The sequence below is a fragment of the Triticum urartu genome, chromosome 7 (genome assembly GCF_003073215.2).
Source record: "Triticum urartu cultivar G1812 chromosome 7, Tu2.1, whole genome shotgun sequence".
NCBI classification, from domain to species: domain Eukaryota; kingdom Viridiplantae; phylum Streptophyta; class Magnoliopsida; order Poales; family Poaceae; genus Triticum; species Triticum urartu.
The window spans coordinates 357336184-357343570 of NC_053028.1; positions in this window are offsets into that span (position 1 = coordinate 357336184).

Consider the following 7387-nt stretch of genomic DNA (forward strand, 5'->3'; position numbering starts at 1 on the left):
GGTAAGCGCAAAGCTGATAATAGCTCTGACTTTGTGGCTAACACCAATACACAGAATAATGGTCAGCGTCGAAAGGGTAAGCCGCCCCCACGGGCCGGAGGATCTGGGATAAATCTTGAACATATGTTAAATCAGCCCTGCCCAAAACATGGTACGAAACAAAGACCATCCGGGCACCTCTGGAAAGATTGTCACATTATGAAGGAATTCAAGAACTCCAATCTTTTTCATGACGGCCATGGGCCAAGTGGCGGCTCTGGGCCCGGCTCTCACGGTCCGGGTTATGGCGGTGGCGGTTCTAGATCTGGATTACAAGGAAATCAAGGTAATTACAACAACCAAGGTGGTTACAACTAGTAGAGTAATTAGGAGGGGCAGCAGCAGTAGCAATTTGGTTATCAGGGCAACCCGAAGCAGTTGAATAGTGGGAAATACCATGTTTTCACCACCAGCTTGTGTAAGTGTGACCAGAAGCTTCATAAGAGATCAGTCAATGCCGTTGAGCGGGCGGTTCCTTATTATCTGCGTTGGTCTGAGCAGCCCATCGTGTGGAGTCAGGAAGATCACCCGCCCCGGGTTGATAACCCGGGTCATTTGGCTTTGGTGCTCGCACCTCAGGTCGGAGGATATAAGTTTACCAAGGTACTCATGGACGGAGGGAGCAGCATCAATATCCTTTATTACGAAACTTTCCGTCGCATGGGGTTAACTGATAAAAATCTTAAGCCGTCGAACACTATTTTCCAGGGTGTGGTGCCTGGTAAGTCGGCATATCTAGTTGGTAAGATAGCTATGGAAGTTGTCTTTGGAGATGATCATGACTCTAGGTCAGAGACGTTGACCTTTGAAGTGGTCAAAATCCACAACCCCTATCACGCTCTGTTTCGACGGCTGGATTATGCCAAATTCATGGCACGGCCTTGTTATGTATATCTACAGCTCAAGATGTCGGGTCACAAGGGAACCATCACGGTGAATGGGAGCCATAGGATAGCCCTAGAATGTGAAGAAGGAGACGCGGCTTATGTTGAGTCGGTTTGTGCAACAGAGGAGTTAAAATTTTACAAAGACAACGTTGACCCGGCAGATATGACGTCTTTGAAAAAGCCAACCACAGAGCATGATCCGGTTCTCAAGTTTAAGTCAGCAGACGATACCAAGATGGTTGATTTTGTCCCTGGCGACTCATCCAAGTAGTTCATCATCAATGCTAATCTGGATCTGAAATAGGAAAGCGCGCTCATCGAGTTCATCCATGAGAACCGGGACATCTTCGTATGGAAGCCTCCAGACATGTCGGGTGTACCGAGAGAACTCACTGAGCACACTCTTAATATTGATCCAAAGTTTAAGCCGGTCAAGCAGTTTCTTCGTTGTTTTAATGAGGAGAGGCAGAAGGCCATCGGAGAAGAAGTAGCCCAGCTCTTGGCAGCTGGGTTTATCATTGAAGTTTTTCATCCTGAGTGGTTGGCTAACCCGGTGCTGGTACTTAATAAGAACGACACTTGGCGTATGTGTGTGGACTACACGGATTTAAACAAGGTTTGTTCGGCTGATCCTTTTGCTCTCCCTCGTATTGATCAGATTATTAATGCTACGGCAGGTTGTGAGCGTTTGAGTTTTTTGGATGCTTATTCTGGTTATCATTAGATCAAGATGGCAGTTAAGGACCAGGAGAAGACAGCTTTCATAACTCCCTTTGGAGCCTTCTGCTATGTGTCTATGCCTTTTGGGCTCAAAAGTGCCCAGGCGACTTATCAGAGATGTGTGCAAAATTGCCTTCATAACCAAATCAGACTTAATGTTCATGCTTATGTGGATGATATTGTGGTGAAGTCCAGAGAAAAAGAGACATTGATAGATGATTTGAAGGAAACCTTTGAAAATCTCCGGGTTTACAAGATGATGCTTAACCCGACCAAGTGTGTCTTTGGTGTACCAGCAGGCAAACTCATGGGGGTTTTGGTGTCTAACAGAGGTATTGAAGCTAACCCAGAGAAGATTAACGCCATCACTTCACTGGCTAAGCCAGAGTGAATCAATGATGTGCAATGCCTGGCGGATCGTATTGCGGCGTTGAGTCAGTTCATAAGCCGGTTGGGAGAGAAGGCTATCCCTCTATATCAGATGATGAGAAAGACAGATAACTTCATCTGGAGTGATGCTGCTAATACAGCGTTTGAGGATTTGAAGAAGTAGCTTGCTGAGCCGCCTGTGCTTGTGGCTCCTGTTGATAAGGAGCCTTTATTGTTATATGTGACTGCTAATAGCCGGGCTGTCAGTGTTGCTATTATGGTAGAAAGAAAGGAAGCAGGCAAGGAATATCCGGTTCAAAGGCTGGTTTACTATATCAGTGAGGTGCTTATTGAGTCCAAGCAGAGATATCCACACTGGCAGAAGCTTGTATATGGGGTGTTCTTGGCCAGCCGAAAGCTTAAACATTATTTTCTGGGTCATCCCATCACTGTGGTCAGCTCTGCTCCTTTGGGAGATATCATCCAAAATAGAGAAGCAACTGGCCGGGTTGCTAAGTGGGCTATTGAGCTTGGGCCTCACGGGTTAAAATATGTTCCTCGCACGACCATCAAGTCTCAGGCGCTAGTGGACTTCATCAATGATTGGACAGAGCTGCAGATACCCGAGGAAAGGCCCGATAACACGTACTGGACTATTCACTTTGATGGGTCCATGCAATTGGAGGGCTCGGGGGCTGGAGTTATCTTAGCTTCCCCTCAAGGTGATAAATTTTTTTATGTTCTCTGTTTAATGTTTCCTTGCACTAACAATGCAGCTGAGTATGGGGCCTTGCTCCATGGTCTTCGAATGGCTAAGGAGATGAACTTAAGCCGAGTTAGGTGCTTCAGTGACTCAGACTTGGTAGCTCAGCAAGTTTCTGGTACCTGGGATTCTAAGGATCCACTCATGGCGGCTTATCGGCGAGAGGTGGATGTTATTGCTGGTCACTTCAAGGGTTATCAAGTTGAGCACGTTGATCGGAGGAAAAACAAAGTGGCCGATGCTTAGAGCCGGTTGGGCTCTAAACGTAAGCCGGTGCCACCTAATGTTTTTCTTGATGTTTTACATAACCCGTCGGTCAAACTACCTACATAGGAGGATTTGGCTATCCCTGACCCGGAGGCTCAGTTGGTGGCGGCTCTTCATGTGATTCCGGATTGAACAGTTCCTTATTTGGCATATATGACCCGGGGCAAGTTACCTGAGGATGAAGCCTTAGCCAGACCGATAACCCGGCGGTGTAAGTCAATGAAAATTGTTAATGGAGAGTTACATCATCGCAGTGTCACAGGGGCTTTTCAAAGATGTGTCTCTCCAGAAGAGGGCTGTGAGATCTTACGAGAGATTCATGAAGGAGATTGTGGTCATCATGCCAGTTCAAAATCCCTTGTCGGTAAAGCTTTTCGTCATGGGGTTTATTGGTTAACAACCCATGCTGATGCAGAGGACCTCGTCAGCTGGTGTGATGGATGTTAGAAATTTGCACGACGAGCCCATGTGTCGGCTCAAGAATTGAGGATGATTCCAATTACTTGGTCGTTTGCAGTTTGGGGGCTTGATATGGTTGGACCTTTCAAAATATCCAAGGACAAGAAAACCCACCTTTTGGTTGCGGTTGATAAGTTCACTAAGTGGGTCAAGGCAGAGCCGGTCAGTAAGTGTGATGCAGCAACGGCGGTTCAATTCATGAAGAAGGTGATCTTCCGTTTTGTCTTCCCACACAACATCATAACAGACAATGGCACTAATCTCTCTAAGGGTGCTATGGTAGAATTTTGTCAACATGTGCACATCCGGCTCGATGTATCATCAGTGGCTCACCCCCAGTCCAATGGTCAAGTCGAGAGAGAAAACTAAGAGATCTTGAAAGGCATCAAACCCCGGCTTATGGTTCCCCTACAGAGGACGCCGGGTTGTTGGGTGGAGGAGTTACCTTCTGTATTATGGAGCATCAATACCACCCCAAACAGATCTACGGGATACACACTTTTCTTCATGGTTTACGAAGCAGAGGCAGTTCTCCCTAGTGACATCCGTCATGACTCCCTTCGTGTGGCGGCTTATGTTGAAGCTGACAATGAAAGAGCACGTCAAGAAGCACTTGATCTATTGGATGAGGAGTGTGACATCACAGCGGCCCGTTCGGCGATTTACCAGCAAGATTTGCGCCGTTATCACAGCCATCGGGTTAAAACCAGAACTTTCCAAGAAGGCGACCTGGTGCTCCGGCTTATCCAGGATCAGGATGATATGCACAAGTTATCCCCACCTTGGGAAGGACCCTTTGTGGTCAGCAAGAATCTAAGCAACGGGTCATATTACCTTATTGATGTTCGAGACCACAAGGACTCATGCACGCCGGAGGAGGAGACCCGCCAGCCATGGAACATAGCTCATCTTCGGCCTTACTACACTTGAGCCACTGGCTCTTACAATGTACATATTTTGACAATGTATATATTATGATCAATATAATAAAGCCGACATCCCTGTTAGGCAGGGCCTCTGTCATTGTTTCTCTTTAAATAATGAGTTCTTTGGTCACATGGGGGCTTCTGCTTTATACAGCAAATGTTATAATTACCCTTTGATCTGGCTTATAGGCCAAACATAAAAAACTTGGGGCTTCCTGTTCAAACATAGGTGTATTCAGCAAAGAGAGCATAACATTACTACCCAGTTTAAAGGGAACAAAGAGAGTGTTTTCCAAAAGCACAACTCAAACATAGGTAGCCATTGAGCATAGCTCAAAATATTCCTTGGGGGATCTTTTGTTATAAAGAACAAAGAGTTCATAACCTTGTAATAGTCTATAAAAGCCTGGCTTGGAAGCCAGGTGTATTCACCTAAAACCCTGGGTTATCCTGCCTGTATGCCAGATGCTTCTCCATCAGGTAATCCTGATTGACCTGCCGAACACTTAACAGTCAATCTTTTAAACAAGACCCTGAACTCGTTAATGTTAAAACGTCGATTTGTCATCAAAGGGCATGGTTTTACAGATAGCAAGGAGAAGCTCAAGCTGAAAAGCCGCCTTCCTTGGAACTTGGATAAATCGGCCTGTGATGCATGATGCTACTCTGATGCCGCGTACTCCTGATAAGTCTATCTTTAAATAAGGGCTGAACTTATCCGGGTTAAAATGTCGATTGGGTAATGTGAGTGCCGGCAGAAAGAAAGCGCGTACCTTCCAATGGCTAATGCTAGTTTCATTTAAGAAGATATTTTGGCTTGGCGGCCTATGAAAGCCTTGGATTTTTTCTGTTGGTTGATTTGAATGTCTTTTTGAGATTTTTTATTTTATGACATTAAACCGGTGTTTATTGACCCAGCTTGGTTTTGATTATAAGTCGCCAGTAAGAAGTACAAATCATATCCGGTATTTATTGACCCGGTCCGGCTTTGTTCATAAGCCGACAATCTCTAAACTACCAGTGCTTGAAGCTTTGGGCTATCGCCCTTATCGCACTGGCTTGATAAAAAACAGGTGTGATCAAACATCACAGGTATGATATGTTTCAATCATATATGATTATTATTTCGACCGGCTTTGGTTATAAATCATGATAAATTCATGTTGGGGTAGTATAACCTGTCCAGCGGTAAACCGCCAGGACAGTTTTTATCTGTTGTATGAAGGAACAGATTCAAGATTGATAATATCATCAGGCATACATCGCATATCTTCACATGATGGATAAGGAAGTATCATAAACAGCCAAATATGCACGATAGCATAGCAAAATAAGTTTGCAGCTAGCCTATTACAAGGCGTTTGGAGCCCAAAAGGATAACTGTTTTTTCAGTCTCACAGATAGCAGCTGATAAACCGGCCTCGGTTCATGAATCTTGACCCGGCTGACCTGAAGATTGCAGCTCATCCCTTGCCGGTTCGTCCTCCTCCTCCACCATCTGGAAGTTGGGTTTGGACCAGTCAAAGCCACGAAGGGTGACAAATTCAGCCTCATTATCAATCAGACCAGATGAGTTGATGTTAGGGGCGAAGGTGTGCTTACGGATCGGCGGGATTAAATCCATCACTTTATATGAAGGAGTCGCCATCTTCTGGTTGTCTACATCATAACCCGGCTGATACTTGGTGATGTTGGTCTCTTCGGCAATTATTGTTGGATGAGGACGAATCTCCTTGACACAAGCAACGAAGCCCTGTTGATCAAAAGGCGTTCCATCTTCCTTGAGGCTGGGATACCCACTAGCTACATCCGCCGGGTCTAACTCGGGTACCCATGCTTTGGCACGGCTCAAAGTTGTCACAGCTCCGGATCTAGCACAGGATCGCTTGATTTCTTGGAACCTAGCGGGCAAGATAGACAGCCTCTTCAAGACATCACTTAATAAGTTTGGTTCTTGATTTGCGGGAGAGATAGTGGCAAGAGTCCGTTGAGCCCCAGTGTAAAATTGCTCAACAAGCATGTAAACCGCCTTGAGCTTAACCAACATGTCTCACCTTAGATTGCTGCTCCTAGGACCTGCAAAGTTTACACAATTGCGTAAGTAGTGGCTCATATTATGATGGAAAATATTTACTTTGAGTAAACAGCAAAGGTGATTTACCAAAGATTGCAGAAACCATCTGAGACACACGGTTCTTTAAACAGGTGAGTTCAGTGGTAATCTCTTTCAGAGCCGCCTCAGCCTTCTCAGCACGCTGCGTCAGGGCGGTCTTCTCATTGGCCCAAGCCTCTTTCTCCGCAGTGAAGCTGGTCTTCAGTTTTTTTGCCTCGGACACACTCAACTAGAATTTGGATTCAGCTTTCTTTGTTTCAGTCTCTTGAGTTGCCAGCCGGGTTTTGGCCTCAGAAAATTGAGTTTCCAGATCTGTGGTCGGAGCCTGCATACTGCATAGGTTCGTTTAGTTTCATGATGGATTACGAAATACAAGTCCCAAGTGCTTTGCAAGGAAACAATACTTGGCACTTGGGGGCTAATGTCTATAAAACGAAATTATTCAAAGGAATTGGCTCTATCTAACAAGTCCCAAGTGATCTACAAGCAATAACACTTGGCACTTGGGGGCTAATGCATATTGCTTCTTTTCTTATTCAAGATGAGCCGGGCGGAATAGTTATAGCCGACTCATGAGAGATATTGTAACGCCCCGAGACCGATGTGCCAGGTGTCGTCCAGTTATTTGCTGTTGTTGGCTTGTCATTGCTTGCGTGTCATGCATTGCATATCATGTCATCATGCACATTTCATTTGCATACATGTTCGTCTCATGCATCCGAGCATTTTTTTCCCATTGTCCGTTTTGCAATCCGGCGCTCCGTTCTCCTCCGGTGGTCATTTCTACCTTCTTTCGTGTGTGGGTATTAAACATTTCCGGATTGGACTGAGACTTGCCATGCGG